Source organism: Lissotriton vulgaris, chromosome 1_1 (genome assembly GCF_964263255.1).
Source record: "Lissotriton vulgaris chromosome 1_1, aLisVul1.2, whole genome shotgun sequence".
Lineage (NCBI taxonomy): Eukaryota > Metazoa > Chordata > Amphibia > Caudata > Salamandridae > Lissotriton > Lissotriton vulgaris.
In genome coordinates, this window is record NC_141685.1 from 165,316,134 (window position 1) to 165,342,711 (window position 26,578).

The window sequence follows — 26,578 nt, forward strand, 5'->3', positions numbered from 1 at the left end:
ACTTAGGAATGTTCCGCCAAACTGACCAGCGGTGTTGTAGCTCCTCCCACGAGTTGGCTGTGTTCCAAAAATGACCATATATGTACCTAAAACTCTGTAACTGTGTACCGCCTATGTTTTATTGCTGTAAAACTGTATAAAAGAAGGACTTGCACCGATGTTCGGTGTGATACTTCTTGCATTACCGAAGGGTGCTGTAGGAATGTACCACCACCCCATGGAGTCTTAATAAACTTGTCTTTTGCATTTTCTAGTTTCCGTGCCAACAGTTCTTATGGTGTAGAGGGCATTCTGCGGAGTATGTAGGTCTGGAGAACCCGATACCACAGTGGGAGCGCACGAGACGCCGTCGCCGTGAGGATGCACGCAAGCTGAGGGTCGCCGGAGAAGACACGTAGCCAGATGCCGAGACTGACCCACTGCAGAGGGAGAAGGACACGTGGAAAGAGCCCGGTGAGTAGGGGGGGGGGGAATGTGTGTGTGCGCGTGTCTGTGTGTGCGGAGTGGTGCTTAGTTGTAGGAGGGAGGGAGGGTGTGTGTCTCTGTGCGCTTGTGTGTGTGTGTGTGTGTGTGTGCGCGGCGCGGGGGTGTCTCTATGTGTGCGTGCATGTGCGCTCGTGTGTGTGTGCGCTCGTGTGTGTCTGCTTACAAGGAGCTAAAAGGGAGACAGGAGATGTGAACGCGCGCGTGACCTGATCTGATCCGATTCCGCTAGGCTGCGCATGCCCATCTCTTGTCTCCCTCTTAGCTGGTTGGCGTGTTGACGCCTGGGCGTGTTTAATTACCTACTGACAAACATGAATAATCAAGAACATGAGTTTCTGGAAAACTATCAAGCACACAATGAGAATCAGCCGCCCTTCACACCCAGGAAATCCTACTCTATGGCAGGGTGCTGCCTGCCACTATATTGCAGGTTACTTCCAACATAATCTGATTTATACATACATACTCCAGGGTGCTGCCAGCTATTGGGTCTGCACACAGCAGTCTGGAGCCACTCAGGAAGGAGGTAAGCTCTACATTTCATCTTAAGGAAAGGAAATTCACATGGTACGCTCCTGTCAGATGTCTGCGTTCCTCCTCAGCTAATCTTATTTGTGCTCCCTGTGTGACTAGGGTCCGTATGGGTGGTAGATACTTCTCATTCACAGCATCCACACTTTGGAATGCCCTTCCTTTGGAGCTGAGACTAATAAATAACCTGTCAAGTTTCAGAAAATCACTGAAAATGAGGCTGTTTCCTAGAGATTCGCTCCCTACTGTTGTGGGTAGTATTCGCAATAGCTGATTGGTAACTCTAAGCGCCAGGATACCCTTTGGGTGATAGTGCGCTATATAAATGTACCTACATTATATTAAGCCCATAGGTTACATTCACAGCCAGATGGGTCCGGAAAACTTTATCTGCGCTTTACCTGCACCGAGCAGATAGACGTAGCCCATCATAGGCTGTGTTGTGTGCTGGGTGATGCCTGGCATCTTATTATCGTTGGCGGGAAGATGAAGCTCTGATAGGAGCTACTACAAGAAGAGCAGAGAAACAGGACCACAGATCGCCACAGAGCGACAACTGCCCAGAAGCGGAAGAAAGAACTCTGGAACGGTAAACCTCCTACACCCTGGAGATTTTCCTGGATAAGCAAATGATGGTAATGAAATAGAAACTGCAGCATTAATGTCACACACTACAACATATTTCCCTTTAAACCAAAGGTAACAGCCTACAAGAAAAAACTAAACAAAAAACAACAAAACTAGAAAATGCATTTCCAAATGATGCAAAAGAGAAACAGTTAATACGATTGAAAAATATTAAACTTTGTTGGTACCTTAGTAATGTGCTTACTTCTGGGCTTCACTCCATCTGCAGCAATAACGCTCTGAAAGGAGAAATTACTGCAGTGAGTCTCAGAGTCTTCAGTGTTACTGGTCTCAGTCACGAAGACTGTGGTGTCATAAGATAACTTTCTCTTATTTGGCTTTATAGTTCCACCAGGCACGCCATCGCTTTTAGCAGACATGCTACTGTCAGGAACATCATAACTTCAGGCAGACCAACAATGTGGATCTCACCACTCACATTGGTTGAATATTCAACAAGCACGGTCTCGGCTTGCCAAACAGAACAAAAGAATCGGGTCTCATAACCATACCCAGAGCCACAGTTAGCTCTGCCGCGACTTGAGAACACCCAAACACCTCAGCACTTAAGCACCAGTCCCAGGGGAGACCATCTGTGAAGTCCTTGTTAACTGGCACCACTCCTGGGTCAGCACAAGCAGCATCATGGACAGCGTCTATCACCGCTACCACAAACATTCATGAATATCCAAATCCTCATCACCCAAACTACCCAAAAATGGCTTTCTAGATAAGCAGCCAACCCTGTAGTGTCTGTCTCTGTGCACTAATTTGATGTCAAAGTTGTAATTTTAAAAACAGCCATAGCAGCCTTACAGGGGCCTTACTGACACCATTAAGGATGGATTCAAACCAAAGGGCTGTGGTCTGTGAACTTCAAAAGATGCATGCCCCCAGATCTCTTCTGGACAATAAGAAATGGTGAAACCATTCAGAGGAATTGGTGACATCATAAATCATGTAAACGGGCAGTAAGCTCACTCCGTACCCTCAGAAAAACAGAGCGCACTCTATGAATGAGAGGTACTGCCCGAGTTTTAAGTTTGATACAATGCTCAACCCATTCACGGCCCCCACTCGGTAAACATCAGGCGAATGTAGTAAAGTATTCTTAATGTCATTGGCATCAAAATCTACATTAGATACCAGCATGTCACTCAACACCACTGCATTATCAGGACCCGGCCTCATAGCGAAATCAACTTAGTCTGATTCTGCCATCCCATCCCTTACCTTCCATTGATAGTTACATACATTTTTGAGTTAATCATTTAACCCAATCATTCCAGCGGACTAACAAAGTAATTCAGTATAAATCGATATCCTGCTCACCTAAGGCTTTGGGATTTATATTGGAGCTGGTCAGCTGTTTCTCTCATCTCTAGTTTTATCAACGGCTACATCACACAAAATCTTGATGGGTAGTCCTGAATCCGCCATTCCATTTAACAGCATTGTACCAGCATGAACCATACACAAGGACACATTACCTGTCGCAGGAAGGTGGAACGAACTATGGAATCAATTTCTAAAACTAAGTTATTCCCTCTGGAGACATTCTTCCTCATGAACATCAATTGTGCCGACTTTTACAGTAGTGCATACACTCATACTGCTTGAAAATGCCCCAACACTGCAGCACTGTCCTTGATCCGGGCATTTCCCATTACTTCCCACGTGTGCCTTAAACCCACACCTGTAACAACTGTCATAATGAGCTTTCTCAGCCCAATTCCCATTTGTTCTGTCTCTGGAGTTCACAGAACAACCCAGAGCAGAATGCGACTCACTGGTGATGCGCCCTCCTCAGAGGTCAGTGTCTTAGATGAAAGCGGGGAGCGCTCTATGCTTTTAGGAATATTCACCTCTCAGGGAGAGTTGGGTTCCTGCATCTCAGTAATCTCTCCTATAACTTCTTAGAGAAACAGTTAAACACAGACTCGTCTCTGCTACATACATCCACTCTGTTCTCAAATTTGCTTGGGGCTGTCAAAATGCAAAGAGCTGCAATATATTCATCACACTTCCCCGACTACCGTGTTTTAAAAAGTTGTGACGTTCAAGCGTGATGCTTGGTTCATCTCTAAACTGAATTTTTTAGAGGTTCTGTTCCGGAACGATACTCGTCCCATATTCCAAGTGCTTCAACCCTGGTAGGTTATCAACTGCCTATTTGCAGATAATTTCTAAAAACTCTCTGCTAGTTTCTGCAAGAAATTGAATTATTATTTGTGGTGAAAGAGGAAAAATCGCAACCCCTGTCAGAGTGAATTCTCAACGCCATTAAAAGTAACCTGGAGTCAACGCTCTGGTACCTAAGGCATGGAACAGGCAGGCTTAACTTAGGGCAGTATGTAAAATATTTATGCAGAAACCAAAACAGTAAAAGTCAAAATGCAAAACAATAAAAATAAAACAAGCATTTGCAATGCAATAGGTCTCGCATTAGGAAAGTTTGAGCTATTGGTCTTGTAAATGACCATTTTTTTTTATTTATGTGTTGGTTCTGAAAATTGCTAAATTAATAGCTTTGTCATTTACAATGCCAATAGTTATAACTTTTGTAAATGTGACACCTATAACCTGGGGTTGCGCTGTGGTGGTGCTGTAATGGTGCTGAGTGGTGCTGTGGTGGTGCTGAGTGGTGCTGTGGTACTGAGTAGTGCTGTGGTGGTGCTGAGTGGTGCTGTGGTGGTGCTGAGTGGTGCTGAGTGATAATGTGGTGGTGCTGAGTGGTGCTGTGGTGGTGCTAAGTGGCGCTGAGTGATAATGTGGTGGTGCTGAGTGATAATATGGTGGTGCTGAGTGATGCTGGGGTAGCGCTGAGTGGTGCTGTGGTGGTGCTGAGTGATAATATGGTGGTGCTGAGTGATAATATGGTGGTGCTGAGTGATAATGTGGTGGTGCTGAGTGATGCTGGGGTGGCGCTGGGTGGTGCTGTGGTGGCGCTGAGTGAAGCTGTGGTGGTGCTGAGTGGTGCTGTGGTGGTGCTGAGTGGTGCTGTGGTGGTGCTGAGTGATAATCTGGTGGTTCTGAGTGATAATGTGCTGGTGATGAGTGATGCTGGGGTGGCGCTGAGTGATGCTGTGGTGGTGCTGAGTGTTGCTGGGGTGGTGCTGAGTGATAATGTGGTGGTGCTGAGTAGTGCTGTGGTGTTGCTGAGTGATGCTGTGGTGATGCTGAGTGGTGCTGTGGTGGCGCTGAGTGGTGCTGTGGTGGCGCTGAGTGGTGCTGTGGTGGTGCTGAGTGATGCTGTGGTGGTGCAGATTGGTGCTGTGGTGGTGCTGAGTGGTGCTGTGGTGGTGCTGAGGGGATGTGGTGGTGCTGAGTGATAATGTGGTGGTGCTGAGTGGTGCTGTGGTGGTGCTGAGTGGTGCTGTGGTGGTGCTGAGTGGTGCTGCTGAGTGGTGATGTGGTGGTGCTGAATGATAATGTGGTGGTGCTGAGTGATGCTGAGTGATGCTGGGGTGGTGCTGAGTGATGCTGGGGTGACGCTGGGTGGTACTGTGGTGGTGCTGAGTGGTGCTGTGGTGGTGCTGAGTGGTGCTGAGTGATAATGTGGTGGTGCTGAGTGATAATGTGGTGGTGCTGAGTGATAATATGGTGGTGCTGAGTGATAATGTGGTGGTGCTGAGTGATAATGTGGTGGTGCTGAGTGATGCTGGGGTGGCGCTGAATGATGCTGTGGTGGTGCTGAGTGTTGCTGTGGTGGTGCTGAGTGATAATGTGGTGGTGCTGAGTAGTGCTGTGGTGGTGCTGAGTGATGCTGTGGTGGCGCTGAATGGTGCTGTGGTGGTGCTGAGTGATAATGTGGTGGTGCTGAGTGATAATGTAGTGGTGCTGAGTGATGCTGTGGTTGCGCTGAGTGGTGCTGTGGTGATGCTGAGTGGTGCTGTGGTGGCGCTGAGTGGTGCTGTGGTGGTGCTGAGAGGTGCTGTGGTGGTGCTGAGAGGTGCTGTGGTAGTGCTGAGAGGTGCTGTGGTAGTGCTGAGTGATGATGTGGTGGCGCTGAGTGATAATGTGGTGGTGCTGAGTGATAATGTGGTGGTGCTGAGTGATGCTGGGGTGGCGCTGAGTGATGCTGTGGTAGTGCTGAGTGATGCTCTGGTGGTGCTGAGTGTTGCTGTGGTGGTGCTGAGTGATAATGTGGTGGTGCTGAGTAGTGCTGTGGTGGTGCTGAGTGATGCTGTGGTGGCGCTGAGTGGTGCTGTGGTGGTGCTGAGTGATAATGTGGTGGTGCTGATTGGTGCTGTGGTGGTGCTGATTGGTGCTGTGGTGGTGCTGAGTGGTGCTGTGGTGGTGCTGAGTGGTGCTGTGGTGGTGCTGAGTGATAATGTGGTGGTGCTGAGTGTTGCTGTGGTGGTGCTGAGTGATAATGTGGTGGTGCTGAGTAGTGCTGTGGTGGTGCTGAGTGATGCTGTGGCAGTGCTGAGTGTTGCTGTGGTGGTGCTGAGTGATAATGTGGTGGTGCTGAGTAGTGCTGTGGTGGTGCTGAGTGATGCTGTGGTGGCGCTGAGTGGTGCTGTGGTGGTGCTGAGTGATAATGTGGTGGTGCTGATTGGTGCTGTGGTGGTGCTGATTGGTGCTGTGGTGGTGCTGAGTGGTGCTGTGGTGGTGCTGAGTGGTGCTGTGGTGGTGCTGAGTGATAATGTGGTGGTGCTGAGTGTTGCTGTGGTGGTGCTGAGTGATAATGTGGTGGTGCTGAGTAGCGCTGTGGTGGTGCTGAGTGATGCTGGGGTAGCTCTGAGTGATGCTGGGGTAGCGCTGAGTGATGATGTGGTGATGCAGGGTGCATAAAGGCACAAAAAACGAGTCTAACAGAGGGCAGAAAAAAAGGGAAAAACGAGTCTAACAGAGGGCAGAAGGGCACAAAAAACGAGTCTAACAGGGGGCAGAAAGGCACAAAAAACGAGTCTAACAGAGGGCAGAAGGGCACAAAAAACGAGTCTAACAGGGGGCAGAAGGGCACAAAAAACGAGCCTAACAGGTGGCAGAAGGGCACAAAAAACGGGTGTAACAGAGGGCAGAAAGGCACAAAAACCGAGTCTAACAGAGGGCACAAAGGCACAACAAGTAGACTGAGGTGGCATTGATAAGTGTATTGTGAGTGTTGAGGTAGACATAGGTGAGTTAAAGCAGGGCTGGTTTTTTAGGCGAGGTGTATAGAGATGTAGAAAGAGGGTAGACGGGAGGTAAAGAGGAGTGAGGTAGAAGAGATGAGATAAAATAAGGAGAGATGGGATAGAAAGATATGTGAGTGAGACCGAGAGAGACAGGCAGAATGTAGTAGAGAGGTGAGACAGAGATAGAGAGAAAGGGAAACGGAGAAGCGAGGTAAAGAGATGAGCATGAATGTTGTGATTGGTGAGGTAGAGAGAAAAGATAAATGAAGACAGATTGGGAGGTACGGGCGTGAATAAAGATTGTGGGAATGACTGCAGGGGGTGCACTAATGGGGCGTAAGCACTCATACATCCGCTCACCCACCAATGTAGCCATTCACACCTACACTTACTCTCCAGTACATCCGCTGGTTCCAACAGTAGTTGAGTGCAAGTTCGGTAAATCATGAGTGCCAGTCCAGCAGAGGCTCAAGGCGAGCCCCACGGATCCTTAGTGCGTGTGCCCCAGATCAAGAGTGCCAGCACCACAGAAGATAAGTGATATCCCGCATGGGGGAAGCCAAGCCCTACAGGGGCCGAGTGCGAGCTCCACATACCCTTTTCTGCAAGGCGTACAAAGTGACTTTTGTATTTGGAATCAGAACTGCCAGTCACTGCCATCTTCGGGCCTGCAACCCCCGCCTGCTCTTCAAGGGGACATTTAAAAACGCCAGCCCTTGGCAGCCTGAGCCGACAGGCCTTGCCTCAAAGGCCGTGTGAAGGGCTTACCGCAGCAGGGTTGACATCGCATTGCACGCTGCGGATTACACACATGTAAGTTAAATAATCCGGCTGGTGATTCTATTTTTCCTCCGGAGAGGTTAGAGTTTTGTTGTCTAGTGGCAGTTATGACTGACCAGCATGGCTAGTAGCTCTGAGGGTTAATTATCCTGCTCCAAAGAATGCGTATCAGGCTTTTATCGCAACTATGACTGTATTTTAGGATTATAGCAATGAGTTACTGGTTTTGTCATATAGATCCGTTTGGTACTTGTGTAACGTCTGGTGCACTACAACACCTAGCACTGATCTGGGGGAGTGGAGGGCCAGGTGCTGTGTATTCAGAAATAACATGGGTTTAAAACCACCTGCTGCCAAATTCATTGTGTATACAAGAGTTCTCAGGCAACAATAAAAATGTAAAGATGCCTCCTGTAAATAATATTTCTGCTGGAGCGAGATCAGCGTTTTGTCTAGTGGCAGTTTTCCCTCATCATGAAGTAGCAGAGAAGGGTAATGTGACTGCTATAAAGAAAGTGTGCCATGCAGATCACTTAACTCAGTGCAGGGGTGGGGAATTCATATCGCCCGACGCCCAGGACATATTGTTTGCTGACAGGGACAACAAGTAATTATGTTTTTATTGTCCGTCGGACAAGTAGGCTCCACTTCCTGCAGCAGAAACCTTTCCCAGAAAAGAACTTGCAAAATCCTTCTAACCTGCTTCCAAATGCGTGCTGCGTTTATTGGCATAACTTTCTACGATTTAATAATCCTTTGATTCACTGACAATACCCAGAAGTGCTTCCATCCTTTCTGCTTACAGCGCAAGGCACGCACTGACATCTCTTTGAACGTTGCGGGGCAGGCCTGCCATACGCTTTTGGAAAAGGAAAAAGAAACTCTCTGCTTACACGGTTCATTCAGAGTGCAGGCTGTAACTCACAACTGCACGCTGAAAGCATTTAGGCCAGTCACCGTTGCTTGTAAGCAGAATGCACAAGTACTTCATTTCACAATAATCCTGTATTTCAAAGTCTCTGCACTCCCCAAAACCTGCCTCGTGGCCCCATCATTCAGAGGTCATTGCCTTTGTGCCTTTGGTGTAAAGCACACGGCCTATCACCACCAGCTGCCGAGATCACGGCTGCTCTCCAACACTGTGCCTATTACTGTGATCGGAGCTATTATCAGATCATTCTCAGCCCACAAGGTAAGAGGCCGCAAAAGCGTAGTAACATAAATGATAAAGTTGCATTTGTAAAGTTGAATTTTCTGTAAACTATGACGGGCAACAAAATATTGTGCCCAGCCCCACATCAAAAAAGTGTTGTCAAAATCCACTTTTTGATGTAGGGCCTTGCACAATATTCTAACATTAAGTTTATGGAAAATTCATCTTTACAAATGCAACTTAAGCATTTATATTTATATTTTTAACACGCTGTTGCTGCCTCTCTTACCTAGTGGACTGAACTCGATAAAATACCACTCTAGCCCTATTTGTGCGTGTGTTTGTGACCAAGGGTGTATTATTTTATAGGATTTTGACAACACTTTTTAATGTTTTAGTGAATTGAAAGCTCGTGCGGTTCTAAAGCTAAATCTACTGACTAAGGGCCCCCCACCAATAAAACCTGGGGCATAGTGAACCCCTCCCTACAGCAGCTACAGCAGAGGTGAGTTTTTTATGGGCCTCTCATCTACAACTTGGCAGATAAGAGATGATTAACTAAAAGAAAATAGAAGATGGGTTGCTAGAAAAGGGAGAGAAGGATGGAAGAGGGGCAAAGGATAGATGAGTGGGTGAATGTATGGGTGGATGAAAGGATGGATGGACGAGTGGATAAAAGGATGAATGGATGGTTGGGTGAAAGGATGGATGAGTGGGTGAAAGAGTGGATGGGTGTGTGAAACGATGGATGGATCGATCGATCAGTGGATAAAATGATGGCAGAGTAAATAAAAGTTGGAATGGATAAAAGGATTTCTAGTAATATAAAATCTGAAAGGATGGGTGTATAGCAAAGTAAATGAAAATCTGAGAGGATGGATGTATGGCAAAGTAAATTAAAATCTGAGAGGATGGATGAATAAATGAATGGCAAAAGGAACAATTGATAGTTGAAAGGCGTTATTGTTTGAAGGGTAAGTCAAATAATGGATGCATGGGTGGATGGATGCGTGCATAGATAGTGGCTGGGTGCGTGCATAGATAGTGGATGGGTGAACAGATGGGTAGATGTATGGAATGGCTGATGGATTGAATGGGAAGAAAGAATGAATGATAGAATGAATGACTGAATGTAAAGGTGAAATGGTGGACATGAGCAGACAGATGCTTGGATGGAAGTGACAAAGGAGTTTTAAGGAGGTATGAGCTCACTTACATCCCTTACTTGGTGCTGTCAGAGCATTGGTCAAAGTGGGGGGTATTTTAACTTTCTGGCTACTCCCTTGAATAAAACCATCAAAGGGCTGTTCCTTTTACTTAGTAGCAGAGTATGACTAAATCACACACCATAATCTCCTTTTTTTAATAAGAACCCCATCTTCGCATCCCTCAGCACGTAGAGGATACTACCTGTCAAAATGGGATAAGCTGTGCAAGCATGGGCTGTGCATACCTTGATTTGTGCACTATACTGAAGATGCTAGGAACAATGGTAATGCAAGGCTCAACTATGTCTTACATGTGATCCACATGGTACCTGAGCTACACTGCATATTATCTTTACAGTGACCTGTGCAGGACATGAGCTGTAAAATAGGTATGAACAGTGCTGTGCATCATTCACGTAAGGGTACGGGATAGTGCATGAGGGAATTGTTAAATAGAAGGTGTAAAGTGTATAAGCAGCACTACAGAGGATACAAGTTGTTCTAGAGATGAGGTGTGTCATGCCCGTGGGTTGTGCAGGAGCTATGCAGAACATTAGCTGTGTGGAGTTTGAGCTTTACTTTGCATGAAGTCTGCATGGTATGACTTGGAGAGGCAACTAAGTAAATTGCTGTGGAAGGCATGACCTTTCTTCTTAACATCTTCAATGACAAGTCAGTGCCTGCTGTAACCATAGTACCTTAATATTTTTTCAATTGCCTGTTTTCGGGGTTTTCTAACGGATGCATTTTTCTTGCTGGCTTCCTCAAATCCCCCCATCGACTCTGAAACAAATTGGTAGTTTCTCAGGGAAATAATATAGTGACAAATTTGCATTTGCTTGCTAGATGTATCATCGCCCACAGTTTATTCGGCTTGTCGGGATGCTAATGTTTGAAAACAAAGTTGTGTAACATGTTCATGGGTCAATTGCATTAAAGTTAGCTCAAGCACAGAATTCAAGTCAGATATATTCAAACACAGTCAGCAGGAATTCAGCTTGCATTACTGACAGGGGATCCAATAAAAGCAAGTGTGCATTGTCTGCAACATTTACAAGTTGTGGCTATGTGTATAGCTTCCAGAAGACTCCTTTATAATGTGCAAGTGTATAAAGAAGAATGGAAGCAATATTGGAGATTTTATTTTGAAAACGGACAATGTACCCCAAACAATGTGCTCCTTGAAAAAGGGATTAAGAGAGCAAAATATTTGCAACTTAAAAATGGTTGTAGTGTGCAGAAAGCTACAATGTAGAGTTTGAAAACATTAACTACCATTGCACTAAGGAATCATTTAATACATCAGCTTTGGTGCATGTCAATATTTTAAAAACAAAATAAAGGCAAATCAACGTAAAACTACTTTAAAAAAAAAATGAGGGGGCTACTTCCAAGGGACTACTTTGTCAAACAACGTACTTTGCCCTTCTAAAGTATATGTTTTGCTGGTATATACCCTATGTCCATCTGCCTACCCTGACATTTCCAATGCTGTATTGGGTGTTTTGATTGGCACTGTGGTTCCTGAGATTACCCGCCTCAAAGGTTTGGGTTCTCTCTCTTTATTATATTAGTATGGAAGTAAATACAAGAAAAAAGTTCCATTGGGACAATAGAACACCAAACGCTGATTGCAGTTTTGTGGATATGTTCTTATATTTCCCATGTTAGGGATCGTTGTCTCTAATAATATAGTAAAATGAGCCCTGGCATAATCAGAAAGGCTGCTATCCAAGCTCTTACATGAGAATGCGGTCATACATTGAAACTTCATTGTTTGGTACCAAATGGGACAAGTTGATTTTTTTACAGGACAAGAAGATTTCTTAAACATTTTGTCCTTTGGACAAGAAGATATTTTATAAAATTCCACACCCCTGCAGTGTTATGTGGCCAGCTCAATGAGTTACTGCTTTCATCACAGAGTCACAGAGGTCCTTTTGTTACTTGCAGTTCATGGGTTACAATCCTAATATAGCACAGTTAGGTATGAACTCTCTGCAAGTACCTGCATTCAAACTGTGTGTTACAGGTTAGAACATTATTTTCTCCCCCAGTCTTTTATTATCCTAATGTTGCTAAAAAGGGTTCGATGTGCATTCTTTTTTAGTAAAGTCAATCACTGTAGTACGCTATTTATTAAGTCATGAGTTTGTGCTTCTCCAGACCAAACACTCTTAAAATATGCTGCCTACCAGTATGGATGACGTGATTTCTACAACTTGCAATCCTCACCGTCATATGTAACATTTCCTATAGTCTGATTTACACAGTTATGATTCAATGTCTCTGTATAATGTGTGTATGATGTATAGTGCTCTGACACCCTACACTGGTATGAGGAGCGCTATAAAACAAATGAAATGTATATGAGAGAGGTAAGTGCCTCTTCATAACTTGATTTTGATAGTGACAAAGTGTCACACATTTGGTTGTTGGAAGTCACATGATCCTAGATGCCCTAATATTGGCATGATCCTTCACCTACACTAGCCCCCTACACTACATAATTACAGGCTCTTAGGATTGAACCTTTGTCTAGTTTCAGTTCTGGGTGCAGAAGGAGGGTTTCCTTAAACAAAGGCCTCCTATAACATCTCAGATGGGCTCATACATTATGTATGAACATTATCTATGTACAACGTTCATCCCTTACGTCTTCCTCAGTCCGACAATGGCCCATACAAACCACACAAAGAGAAAGAAGCCCCAGATACTTTTGGGTATAAATACACCACATCTTGCCATAGTAAGTTAGAGGAGACTGTGACTTACCGGCTGACACACTGACCAGAGGCGCCTAAATCCATCGTTTTTTGCACTTCACACCACCCCACTTCAGACATGGCCATATGCAAATCAGCCTTGACCCTGTGCCTCATGGGTAGAGTCCAGCCCGAACTGCCAAGCCATGTCTTTCCTGGACCGGATTCTATTACAGGACCGGAGGCTTCAGATTATGCTTCTCTTTCTTTACTGTATAAACACAGCAGCCAATAAACATATAGTTTAGTGCAATAAAAAACTTCAATGTCCATGGTGCTTGGCGCCCCCTTCAGCACCCATAAGAGCCTAGGACACACCTTCAGCTTCCTCTTGCTTTGCTGCTCACACAGCAAGAGTTAAGTGCCCAGCCCCTTCTCTAATGCATGTGTGATGTTTGGCAATGTTTTGTGACTGATGCAGGATGATTTGCGTGTGAGTTATCACTTTCAATGTGGGCAAATGCGCCCTTGTGCGTAGCGCTTCTGTGTTTTGCCTTTTAGTGCCTGCTTTCAGTTGCTAGGGGCTTTGTTAGGTAGACGCGGGTGTTCCCGCGGTGTGTGTTCCCCGCCGTAGGCGGGCAGTCTGAGGGGCGCGCTCGCGCCGTATCGGAGCTCTGCTCCCACTTCCAACGGAGGTGCGCCTAGCGGCGCAGGTGTCAGGACAGAGACCGAGTGCCGGTCACGCCTACCTGGGGCTTCTAGTCTTTCCCCGTCCCCGGTCAGGCTGCGCGAGGGCTCCCCTGATCGCCCGACCGCCGGAGCGAGCCGAGAGCCACACGGCAGGAGCGTGCAGCACAACGCGCGCCCATTGGGCTATTTCCTAGTAGGATTTGGGCGCGCGTTGGGCTACACACGCCAAAGTCTGTTTTTTCCACCGTTTTTACACATGATAGGGTCGGAGTTGGTTGTATGAACGCCTGACTGGCTGCAATAACAGTCCTTGCTGTAATAATACTTGACTACAGCATCTGCTGAGGGGATTACTACCTGACTCTGTTATAATATATCACTGTGTGCTTGGGGTTGACCCCCCCCACTGACTCCTCTGGTGCCTACCTCTATTGGATTATTGTATATATATTCTCAGGTTTTTGTCACAGTCCACCATGGAGGATGATGGTTATTATTACGATGAGGAGGCGGAGGAAGGAACCTATGCAGAACAGCAATCTGCTGCAGTGGAGGACAAAATTGTGGAGGCCCTGGGTGCATCAGTCCAGGCCTCAGTTAGCAAGGCAGTAGAAAGTGCAGTACCTGCTACTGTACAACAAGCATTGGCGGCAGCATTAAACCGATCACCAAGCAGCTCGAGAGCTTCGCCAAGCGCCATGGCTATGCCAAGCACAAGCCCGGTAAGAAGCAGACACCAACTCCGCAGGCAGGTTCATCAGACCAATGGCTCCAGCGCTTTGGGCTCTCTTACGACCCCGTCCTACTCTGATCATGCTTATGCCAACTGTAGTAAGGCAACGAGTAAGCAGCGTTACGTGGACACTGATACCACCGCCACCACTGACACCACTAACACTACCGACACGGATGAGGAGCAGCCCCCGAAGAAGAGGGCAAAGAAAGTTGCCTCTTCGGCTTCAGAACCAGCTCCCCCCGACACTCCTTTTACCTTCGACCCCTCGGAGATCATGCATCCCCGTTCCACAGAGTGGGTCCCGGCCCGGCTGTGGCGCAGTACCTAGAGGAGAACCTGAGGAAAGGGTTCGATAAGGAGGTCCGTAACAGACTGCGGTCTGAATGTCCCCGTCCTGATCTTCCCCACAGGGTTGCTGAGACCCCGGAGATTGACGCCAGTATGCTGACGTTTCTAAAGAAGTTCGCCAAAGATCCCAAGAAAGGTTTGGATCGCGCCTGGAGGGGTTGCCAGGATAAAATGTTAGACGTGGTGGGGCCTCTGGCCAAAATCCTGGAAATGGCCTTGCATGCCAAAGAGACCAACGTCATTATCGATCCAGATATTCTGGCAGGGTGGACCCAGCGCGCCATATGTCTCCTCGGTAATGCTAATTGCGCAGTGTCATCGGAACGGCGCAAATCGCTGTTGATGAGAATGGATTAGAATTTGACCGAGTTAGCCTCAGCTGAACCGGATCCCCTAGCAGAGGGCAATCTCTTTGGAGATCGTTTTGTGAAGGACGTTTCAAAGTACGTGGGTACGTTCACCTCCCTGGACAAGGCCCAAGCAGGCATCAAGCGAGCCCTGCAGAATAACCTTTTTAATAGGGCCGGCCGAGGAAGGGGACGCTCGCCAGGCCGTTTCGGCAATCAAGGTCCCCCCCGAGATGACTTCGGAAGGGGTCGAGGTGATTGGGACTCGACAAGAGGAGGTACCTTCTACCCACAGCGTCGCAGATACGCCAGGAACAAGTTTCATGCAGGCGGCAACAGGGCAGGATTCCACGCCCAGAACAATTCAGGTGAGCGCTATGGATTGCTTTTGCATGCCTTTGGGGGGGTCGCACGATGTTTTTCTTACACAATTGGAGTCTCCTGACTCAGGATGCATGGGTCCTTCAGACCATTCAAGGGTTTCACCTGGTTTTCTATCAGAACCCCACACAGAGAGCAGCCCCGAAAGTTCTCCATTTTTCCCGACTAGAGTTGAGTTCTATAGACAGCGAAATAGAAGAATTGCTGCGCAAACACACCATAGCGAGATGCGAGTACAACCCGCACGGGTTTTGCAGCAATATCTTCCTTGTGCAGAAGAGAGGCGGAGGTCACAGACTAGTGTTAAACTTGAAAGATTTCAATTACTTCCTAGTCTACAACCATTTCAAGATGGAGGGGATCCATCTGTTAACAGATCTTTTACAGGCAGGGGACTGGATGGTACGTTTAGACCTAAAGGATGCGTACTTTTCCATCCCCATCTACCGCCCTCACCGTCGTTTCCTTCAGTTTCAATGGAAGGGACGTTGGTTCGAATATTCGGCCCTTCCTTTCGGGCTTTCCTTGGCTCCTTGGTGTTTCACCAAGGTGATGAAACCAGTGGTAGCGCACCTGAGGGAGCAAGGGGTGCGTCTCATCATTTACTTAGACGACATCCTGATTTTAGCTCACAGCTCGGAACTGGTGTTCAGGCATCTTCAGATGACCATTACCCTTCTTCAGGATCTGGGATTTGTGATAAACAGGGACAAGTCTGCCCTGATTCCGTCGCAGGAGATGGACTTTCTGGGCTTTGTGATCAACTAGCGGATCGCACAGTTGAGTATGCCGAAGTCGAAGTTGAGGGATTTGAAGAAGGAGATCTCATCTCTTCTGAGCAAACAGGTGACCTCTCTCAGGTCGGTGGCCAGAGTAGTAGGGTTGTTGGCCTCGTCAATACAAGCGATTTTTCCGGGCCCACTACATTACAGGGCTCTGCAGAGACTCAAGATCCAGCACCTTCAAAGAGGGCTGGCCTACTCGGACCTGATTCCACTGACTCAGGAAGTGCGAGACGAAATGCAGTGGTGGTTGAACCACGTGGAAGCGTGGAACGGCAGAGCCATCTTCGGCTCCGTCCCGGAAGTTGTCATAGAATCAGACGCCAGCCGTTGGGGCTGGGGCGCGCGTTGTGGCGAGTTTTCCACAGGTGGAAGATGGTCGCAAGAAGAACTAAAGTTGCACATAAATTGTCTGGAGCTCCTAGCGGGCTCCTTCGCGATCAAGACGCTCTCACCCCAGAGACACTCGTGTTGCATCCTCCTTCGGATGGACAATGTGTCTGCGGTTCGATATATAAACAAGCTGGGGGGGGACGAGATCGTCCATGCTGGTGGAGATAGCCAAGGATTTCTGGCATTATTGCCTCAGTCATCAGATCTCGGTGGTTGCGGAATATATTCCAGGGCAATCCAATGTAGTAGCAGACTGGAACTCGAGACATCTTCGCGACTACAGCGATTGGCAGCTGTCGCCCAAGATATTCCATTGGTTGCAGGACCTGTGGGGTCCCTGCCAGATGGACCTGTTTGCGTCCAGACTGAACCGTCAACTTCCCAGGTTTTTCAGCTGGAGGCCGGATCCAGCAGCGGAGGCGACGGATGCCTTCTTGCAGGACTGGTCGGGGCGGTGAACTATGCGCTTCCCCCCTTTCTATTGATCCCACGAGTGGCCTCTCATATTCTCAAGCAGAAGGCCGAGGTGATTCTAGTGACGCCTCTGTGGCAGTCGCAACCATGGTTCCCGATGCGGTTAGAGATGTGTTGCGACCTCCCCAGGAGACTTCCATGATCGGAGACGCTATTGCTGGGACCAGCACGGGAGCGGCACCCGCTAATCACGTCCCGGGGCCTCACGCTGATGGCATGGAGGCTTTCAGGCAACGGTGGCACGTGCCTGGAATTTCGGGAGCGGCTAGCGATTACATTAAGCAAGCCTGGGCTCCCTCCACGAGGAAAAGGTACTCTTCAGCCTGGAAGAGTTGGTTATGTTGGTGCGTGGAACGGGATCTGGATCCCGTGGGGGCAGGAATTTCTCACATAGTAAATTTCTTGTCCGACAAAGCCACTAGCGGTTTGGCCGACAGATCCGTGAACAATTTCCGGTCGGCTATCTCGGCGGGACACGTTCGCATTGACGGGAAACCAGTGGGTATGCATCCCTTGGTTTGTACACTGCTTAAAGGCGTTCGGGTAGCGAATCCTCCCAAGCCCAAGTATTCGGGGCTTTGAGATGTCTCTGTGGTCATTAAATTTCTGGACAACTGGCTGTCTAACGACTAGCTTTCTAGGAAACAGTTGTCAGCGAAGTTAGAGATGTTGTTATGCTTGTCGGCGTGCAGAAGATCATCAGACGTTCGCGCCTTGGATATTGCAGGTAGAGTATTTACTCCGGAAGGAGTTTCTTTTACTATCACAGGCCGCACAAAAATACTGTCTAGACACATTGAATACAAGGCTTTTCCTAGTAATCCAAAATTATGTGTGGTCCAATGCTTGAAATCATACGAGGAGTGTACTCGTTCCATAAGGCCCGCGGGGGTCACGCAGCTTTTGATAGCTGTGCAGAAACCTTTTAAGCCTGTGTCCTCGGCTACTATTGCAAGATGGTTGAAATTTATTATGAAGGAGTCTGGTATTGATGTTCAATTGTTCGGGGCGCACTCGGTGCGAGGTGCCATGGCTTCAAAATCATTTCTGTTGGGGGCTAATGTTCAAGACATACTGCATTGTGCAGATTGGTCTTCTGAATCTACATTCAGACAGTTCTATTATAAGCCGGTGGGGGACATTACCTCTATGGTATTTAATACAGCTTTGAACTAGCATAATCTGAAGCCTCCGGTCCTGTAATAGAATCAAAAATTAGCTAGCATTTGCGCCAAGAATTTTCAATTCTATTAAGGACACGGAGGCGAGGATTATCCCACCTGGCTATGTTCATTGTATGATCATGCTTGCCCACCCGTTGTTTATGAATACTCTGTTGTTTACAGCAGTTACGGGTTGTCTATTTCGTTTTTTCCAGGCAATGACAAGAACAAGGAGTAAGAAGTCTTCCGTTGAAGAATGATGTTGGACCAGGGTCCCGGTTCTTTCCATGTTGGAGAAGTTATAGACTGTTATGGTTCATGGACTTGTGCAGTTTGCGCAAAGAAAGAGGAAGCTGAAGGTGTGTCCTAGGCTCTTATGGGTGCTGAAGGGGGCGTGGCTACGCCAAGCACCATGGACATTGAAGTTTTTTATTGCACTAAACTATATGTTTATTGGCTGCTGTGTTTATACAGTAAAGAAAGAGAAGCATAATCCTCGCCTCCGTGTCCTTAATAGAATTGAAAATTCTTGGCGCGAATGCTAGCTAATTTTTGATTCTGGCATTCACCCCCACAGGCCCGCCCCCGCCAGAGGAGGAGCATTCAGACGCACAGGCCCCACCCCCAGCAGAGGAGCATTCACACCCACAGGCCCCGCCCCCGGCAGAGGAGGAGCATTCAGACCCACAGGCCCCACCCCCAGCAGAGGAGCATTCACCCCCACAGGCCCCGCCCCACCCCCGGCAGAGAGGCGCATTCATGCGCACTCTGAAACTAATCACTCAATGGCCCCAGGCTGGGCAGAGTTATTGTTTTGATCCGCCCTCCACATTCACAGGCCCCTCCCCACACCTACAGACCCCGCCGCCGCCCATATTCACAGACCCCGCCCCTCCCATTCACAAGCCCCGCCCCCAAACCACAGTGGCCCCCCACACCTACAGACCCCGCCCCTCCCATTCCCAGGCCCCGCCCCCACTCCAGTTCTTATACTTTACTTAACGCTCTCCGACCGCTGCCTCGAGGCTATTTCGTACCTTCCGTGTGCGCTCGCGCTGTGAGAGGCGGAGCCACGGCCTGGCACTGAGGGGCCCCGCGCGACTCCGGCTCAGAAACACAAATACAAACAAGCAAGCAACGTGCGGGACAAGAGCCGCCGAGAGGATCCTGCAGCTGCGCATGCGCTCAAGACTCTGCCTCCAGCAGCAACTCCGCATGTGCGGAGGACAGACGCTGCCTTCCGCAGTAGAGCGAGGGTTAAAGAGGGGCTGGGATTAACCACTGCGCATGCGCTAAAGGGAAGCGTACCAATGCAGTTTAGAAACGGAGAGAACTGCAGCCAGGCTTAAATTAGTCACTCAAGCGCCGTGCAACTGCGCATGCGCTGAAAACAGACACTGTCTCCAGCATGCGTACAGTAACTGGGATTAGAATGCCTCACCTCTCCTTGAACACCGCTCAGTGGAGGCTGCAGGGACTGGGGAAGAGGTGGGGCACGCTGGGGGCCCGGATGCCTGTGAAGAGTGTGTCCCGGTGAGTTATTGCCCCCGAAGCGACGCGCGTGCTCACGGCGCTGCACCAGCCACCATCGCGCACGAAATAAAACATGGCGTCTCTCAGCTGCGCATGTGCGGAGCGAGCAAACCACTTCCTATCGCTGAGTTAGGACCGTGCCGGTGTACTATCAATAGACCCACCCCATCTGTCTTTACACCCCCCCGCCTTTCCACGCATGCGCATAATTATGCGCATGCGTGGAAACCCCATGTCTTGGCTGCATGTATTTTTAAGCTCCCCACTCTTCTGCCGATTTAGTGCGCATGCGCGTGATTGCACGCATGCGCTTTCAAGATCCAGCGGCGAACACTACTGCTTGAGCAGTGTTAACCCCGGTTCCCCAGGTAGAGCTCCTGCCTGGCCGAGGCTCCCAGGAGAGGCCCGCACAAAGGCGAGGGGTGCTTTTTCAAGCTCCCCCGCCACCAAAGAAAGGCGCCCATTCACTGCTTCGGATGCAGCTCCTCTTTCCGGGCCCCCCCGCCTTTGTTTCACAGTGAGCTGCCCCAGGTGTGCAGCTGAAGGACTCCCCTTCATTCCATTGCTGCCAATATAAAGTGGCCCACGTCCGGTGTGCTTTCTTTTGTAGCACTCTCTGAAAATTCAATCGCCTTACAAGTCCAAAGCACCCAGAGATTGTCCCATTCTCCTGTTGCAGAACGGAGATTCAGTGTCAAGCACATCACAGCCCAAGATATATGAAAACACTGGCCATTTAGAGCACTGCACTTTATTTTAGCTAAGACATTTTCCTTCTTGCCCTCATTACTACACTGTGTTGTGCATGCTTGCAATATATTGTGTGCACAATGAGGGTTGAATTGTTTGTTTGGTTGGTGAGATTTGCAGAATGTTTTGTGGGTTAGCTGGTTTGCAGAGTCTGTTGAAGTTATGTGGTTTGCTGAGTAAGTTAGGGCTGCAGTGTGTGTCGAATGTATGTGGTTTGCTGAGTAAGTTAGGGCTGCAGTGTGTATCGAACGTATGTGGTTTACTGAGTAGGTTAGGGCTGCAGTGTATCGAATGTATGTGGTTTGCTGAGTAAGTTAGGGCTGCAGTGTGTATCGAACGTATGTGGTTTGCTGAGTAAGTTAGGGCTGCAGTGTGTGTCGAATGTATGTGGTTTGCTGAGTAAGTTAGGGCTGCAGTGTGTATCGAACGTATGTGGTTTACTGAGTAGGTTAGGGCTGCAGTGTGTGTCGAATGTATGTGGTTAATTGAGTAGGTTAGGGCTACAGTGTGTGTAAAAGGTGTGTGGTTTACTGAGTAGGTTAGGGCTGAAGTGTGTGTTGAAGGTGTGTGGTTTACTGAGTAAGTTAGGGCTACAGTGTGTGTGAAGGTGTGTGGTTTACTGAGTAGGTTAGGGCGGTAGTGTGTGCAGAATGTATGTGGTTTACTGAGTGAGTTAGGGCTGCAGTGTTTGTCGAAGGTGTGTGGTTAACTGAGTAGGTTAGGGCTGCAGTGTGTGTCGAATGTATGTGGTTAACTGAGTAGGTTAGGGCTACAGTGTGTGTCAAAGGTGTGTGGTTTACTGAGTAGGTTAGGGCTGCAGTGTGTGTTGAAGGTGTGTGGTTTACTGAGTAAGTTAGGGCTTCAGTGTGTGTCGAAGGTGTGTGGTTTACTGAGTAAGTTAGGGCTTCAGTGTGTGTCGAAGGTGTGTGGTTTTCTGAGTAGGTTAGGGCTGTAGTGTGTGCGGAATGTATGTGGTTTACTGAGTGAGTTAGGGCTGCAGTGTGTGTCGAATGTATGTGGTTAACTGAGGAGGTTAGGGCTACAGTGTGTGTCGAAGGTGTGTGGTTTACTGAGTAGGTTAGGGCTGTAGTGTGTGCGGAATGTATGTGGTTTACTGAGTGAGTTAGGGCTGCAGTGTTTGTCGAAGGTGTGTGGTTTACTGAGTGATTAGGGCTGCAGTGTGTTTTGAAGGTGTGTGGTTTACTGAGTAAGTTAGGGCTGCAGTGTGTGTTGAAGGTGTGTGGTTTACTGAGTGAGTTAGGGCTGCAGTGTGTTTTGAAGGTGTGTGGTTTACTGAGTGAGTTAGGGCTGCAGTGTGTTTTGAAGGTGTGTGGTTTACTGAGTAAGTTAGGGCTGCAGTGTGTGTCAGGTGTCACAGCAGAGTGGGCAGTGGCCAGTGGGTTTGGAGAGAATCAGAGGTCAGCAAGGTTGACATGTTTATCAGGCCAGGAGGGTTTGCAGTGACTGCTAGGAGTCAGTGAGCTTACAGAGAGCCCCCTTTTCGGTCACAGGCTGCTCTGACGACAGGAACAACTAGAAAACAGGGAGCCCGCCCTCAGCAGCAACAGAATCTGCTATCTTTATCCCCAGCAGGCCCTTCCCCTACTGTTGTTTGATCAGCAATATTGCAGAGACGAACGTCAGTAGCAGCAAAACACTCTACTGTGTGTGTGTCACTACACTGTCCGAACACCGTTATCTTACTGGGACATGTGGTATGTTAACAGTTATGTATTACACTGGTGGACCAAGGAGCCAATGTGCATACTCCAATGATCTGTGTTTGCTCTCCTATACTCACATGTTCACATAGCTTTTCGTCCTTCTAAGGTCGATAAAACAAGTACCATTGAACAGAGGATCTTTGACCATTCAATAGCACAACCAAACTCTGGGGGATGTACTTGCAGTCTACTAATATGGGTGCTATGTTTCTAGGTAATAGAAATTAAAACTCTCAGAAATGCCTATCTACAAACAGTGGTGCTGTGTTTTGCTAAACAGGCAGAGCACAACAAAAGACAGGACCACAGGGACAGCACGGCTATACAATTATCCAATCCACCACTGGCCTTAAACCCCCATCGTATGGCCATGCAGTCTATAATAACTGCTGACCAGCACCACTGGCGGACTCAGCAGCTATGACCTGCCTGCTGGAGGCAGGCATGGCGACCAGCTGACAACCTACAGGAAGAACAGGGAGTTAGAGAAGGAGGCGAGGTGGAAGAGAGCAGCAGATCAGCAGAAGAGAACAAGGAGTTAAAGAAGGAGGCGGGGTGGAAGAGAGCAGCAGATCATCAGAGGGAGAAAAGAAGAGAACAGGGAGTTAGAGAAGGAGGTGAGGTGGAAGAGAGCAGCAGATTAGCACAGCAAAAGAGATCAGGGAGTTAAAGAAGTAGGTGGGGTGGAAGAGAGCAGAACAGCACGGGAGAAGAGAACAGGGAGGTAGAGAAGGAGGTGGGGTGGAAGAGAGCAGCAGATCAGCACCGCAGAAGAGAACAGGGAGTTAAAGAAGGAGGTGGGTGGAAGAGAGCAGCAGATCAGCAGAAGTTAACAGGGCGTTAAAGAAGGAGGCGGGTGGAAGAGAGCAACAGATCAGCACAGGAGAAGAGAAGAGAACAGGGAGTTAGAGAAGGAGGTGAGGTGGAAGAGAGCAGCAGATTAGCACAGCAAAAGAGAACAGGGAGTTAAAGAAGGAGGTAGGGTGGAAGAGAGCAGAACAGCACAGGAGAAGAGAACAGGGAGGTAGAGAAGGAGGTGGGGTGGAAGAGAACAGCAGATCAGCACGAGAGAAGAGAACAGGTAGTTAAAGAAGGAGGTGGGTGGATGAGAGCAACAGATCAGCACATGAGAAGAGAACAGGGAGTTAAAGAAGGAGGCGGGTGGAAGAGAACAGCATATCGGCACAGGAGAAGAGAACAGGGAGTTAGAGAAGGAGGCAGGGTGGAAGAAAGCAGCAGATCAGCACGAGAGAAGAGAACAGGGAGTTAGATAAGGAGGTGGGTGGAAGAGAGGAACAGATCAGCACAACAGAGGAGAACAGGGAGTTAAAGAAGGAGGTGGGGGTGGAAGAGAGCAGCAGATCAGCAGAAGTTAACAGGGAGTTAAAGAAGGAGGCGGGGTGGAAGAGAGCAACAGATCAGCACAGGAGAAGAGAAGAGACAGGGAGTTAGAGAAGGAGGTGAGGTGGAAGAGAGCAGCAGATCAGCACAGGAGAAGAGAACAGGGAGTTAGAGAAAGAGGTAGGTGGAAGAGAGCAACAGATCAACACGGGAGAAGAAAACAGGGAGTTAGAGAAGGAGGCTGTGGAAGAGAACAGCAGATCAGCACGGGAGAAGAGAACAGGGAGTTAGAGAAGGAAGTGAGGTGGAAGAGAGCAGCAGATTAGCACAGCAGAAGAGAACAGGGAGTTAAAGAAGGAGGTGCGGTGGAAGAGAGCAGAACAACACAGTAGAAGAGAATAGGGAGGTAGAGAAGGAGGTGGGGTGGAAGAGAACAGCAGATCAGCACGAGAGAAGAGAACAGGTAGTTAAAGAAGGAGGTGGGTGGATGAGAGCAGCAGATCCGCAGAAGTTAACAGGGAGTTAAAGAAGGTGGCGGGTGGAAGAGAGCAACAGATCAGCACAGGAGAAGAGAAGAGAACAGGGAGTTAGAGAAGGAGGTGAGGTGGAAGAGAGCAGCAGATCAGCACAGGAGAAGAGAACAGGGAGTTAGAGAAAGAGGTAGGTGGAAGAGAGCAACAGAGCAACACAGGAGAAGAAAACAGGGAGTAAGAGAAGGAGGCGGTGGAAGAGAACAGCAGATTAGCACGGGAGAAGAGAACAGGGAGTTAGAGAAGGAAGTGAGGTGGAAGAGAGCAGCAGATTAGCACAGCAGAAGAGAACAGGTAGTTAAAGAAGGAGGTGGGTGGATGAGAGCAGCAGATCAGCACATGAGAAGAGAACAGGGAGTTAAAGAAGGGGGTGGAGTGGATGAGAACAGCAGATCGTCACAGGAGAAGAGAACCGGGAGTCACAGAAGGAGGCAGTGGAAATGAACAGCAGATCAGTACAGGAGTCTTGCCTTGCTTTGTGGGAGGGGTAGGGGGAGCGAATTCCTATGCACGCGCCTACCTCATATGAACTGTATGCGATCCGCAGTGGGTAGACTTTAGAAAGCGGCTTTCTAGACTCTCGCCGAAAACAAAGCTTACGCATTGCTTCAGCGAGACCTAAAAATGGCGAGTTGGGTAGAGAGGAAGGGATAGTGAGGTGGGAGAGGTAGAAGGGGAGAGATCAAACGAGGGAAGTAAGAGAGAAAAGTATGTGATAGGAATGTAGAGCTTAAAGAGAGGTGTCGCTAGAGAAGAAGGAGATATGGAAGTAGTAGGAGAAGGAGAGATCGGTGGGGAGGGATATAGAAATATGAAACCTGGAGTTGGGTGGAAGAAAAAGAGAGTGAAAGAAAGAGATGGGAAAGAGAAACAGGCAAAGAATGGAGGAGGAAGGAGTGGAAGAGGGAGTGGGGACTGAGGCAGGAAGAAATACATGGATAAGGACTGAGAGATTATAGAGTGCAAGATAATGAATAATATAGAGAGAGAGATAGTGGAGGCAAAAGAATGAAAGAAGGGTTTTTCTCAGGTGGAGTTAGGTTCGAAAGAAAGAGACCAAAATAAGGAAAAGGAGAGTGTAAAATAAAGAGGGAGGTGTGGGTTGAGTGAGAGAGAGGAACGCTTATAGAGATGTACAGACAGTTGACAGAGGGAAAGGGAGAAGGGGAGAGCATCCCCATCGTGGAGAGGCCAATGGAACTAGAGAGAGGGAATTTTCAGCAAAGAAGTAAGTGAAAGGTCTAGAGAAAATAGAGAGAGTACTAAACGAAGAGGAAGAGAACAGGTTAAACAGGGAGAGACTAAAGGAGAGTGGAAAACTAAGAGGGAAGAGCACAGAAACTAATTGGAGTGGATAGGATGGGATAGAGAGAGAAGAGGGGTAAAAAAGGAGTTGGTGAGATGGTGTGAAACTGAATGATGGAGAAGGAGTAAGGGAAAATGTGTCAGCAAAAAAAATAGGCGTAAAAAGGGTGAGAGAAGGTGGAGGAATGAGAAACCAAAGAGAGAGGGAGTGGGGATAAAGACATGTAGAGTGACGCAAAAGAGAAAGAAAAAAAACAGAGACATTGTGTATAAGTAAAAGTGGAGAGGTTTCATTATAATTTGACTAAGAGTACAAATAAACTGATAGCAGCATGTAATTCAAAGTGCGGAAGAGTTCCTTGTACAGAGATGTACCGTGAATAATTGTTTCTCAGTGGCTAAAGTGGAATTGGTGAGCACACGCACCGGGCGTGCAGACAAGGCAGCAGTGAGTATGAACTAGAAACAAAGTGCTCAGTAAATGATTACGAGGAAAGGTGCGAGGGGTAAGCAGGGAAAGGAGGGACGGAGGGAGGGGTGGGGTGAGAGATCATGAGTCTGAGTGCGAGGATAGTAAAAAATAATGAAAGCAGTCCGTCAGTATATGGGCTATGTAACCAATGGTTCTATTTCTCCAACTTTAAAATTAAAATCACCTAATATTATTAATTAGGGTGCTTTCATTTCCAATGTAGATGTCTGCGAACAAATTGATAGCAGAAATTAGTAGCTGTCCGAGGTGGGAGATAAACCGAGCCCCACACACAAACAGAGCCCCACACACACACAGGGTCCTGCACACACACACAGAGCCCCCCCACACACACACAGAGCCCCCCCCCACACACACACACAGACCCCCCCCCCACACACACACACAGAGCCACACACACACAGAGAGCCACACACACACACACACACAGAGCCACACACACACACAGAGCCACACACACACAGAGCCACACACACAGAGCCACACACACACACACAGAGAGCCACACACACAGAGAGCCCCCCACACACACACAGAGCTACACACACACACACAGAGCCACACACACACACACAGGGCCACATTCACACACAGAGCCACACACACACAGAGCCACACACACACAGAGCCACAGAGAGAGAGAGAGCCACACACACACAGAGAGCCATGCAGAGAGCTACACACACACACACAGAGCCACACACACACACAGAGCCAGACACACACACAGAGCCACACACACACAGAGCCACACACACACACAGAGGATCAGCCCCTTAAGGGCGCAGGAGGAGCAGAGACAGCAGCACACACGGGCTGGGGACTGACAATACAACCCTTGTAGATGACTGATCTTCTACTTTTGTTACTTACGCTACCTGCAGTGAAGCACCCTATCAGACAGGAAGGAGTACGGCTCCATTCAAAATTGCTTCTTGACATCACGTAAACAGAACAAGTATTCTGACGCAGCAA

General features: G+C 48.2%; 1 long non-coding RNA gene across 1 annotated transcript in view; it reads right to left on the bottom strand.

Annotated features, from left to right (window-relative positions):
- LOC147737995 (uncharacterized) overlaps positions 1–19,115 on the bottom strand; it is a 271,541-nt gene extending 252,426 nt beyond the window's left edge. The window contains exons 1-2 of the long non-coding RNA XR_015305543.1: positions 18,965–19,115; positions 1,833–1,883 (exon numbers count right to left, since the gene is read on the bottom strand). This is a non-coding gene — a long non-coding RNA (uncharacterized LOC147737995). The remainder of the gene's footprint in view (positions 1–1,832; positions 1,884–18,964) is intronic.
- Positions 19,116–26,578: the final 7,463 nt, after the last annotated feature.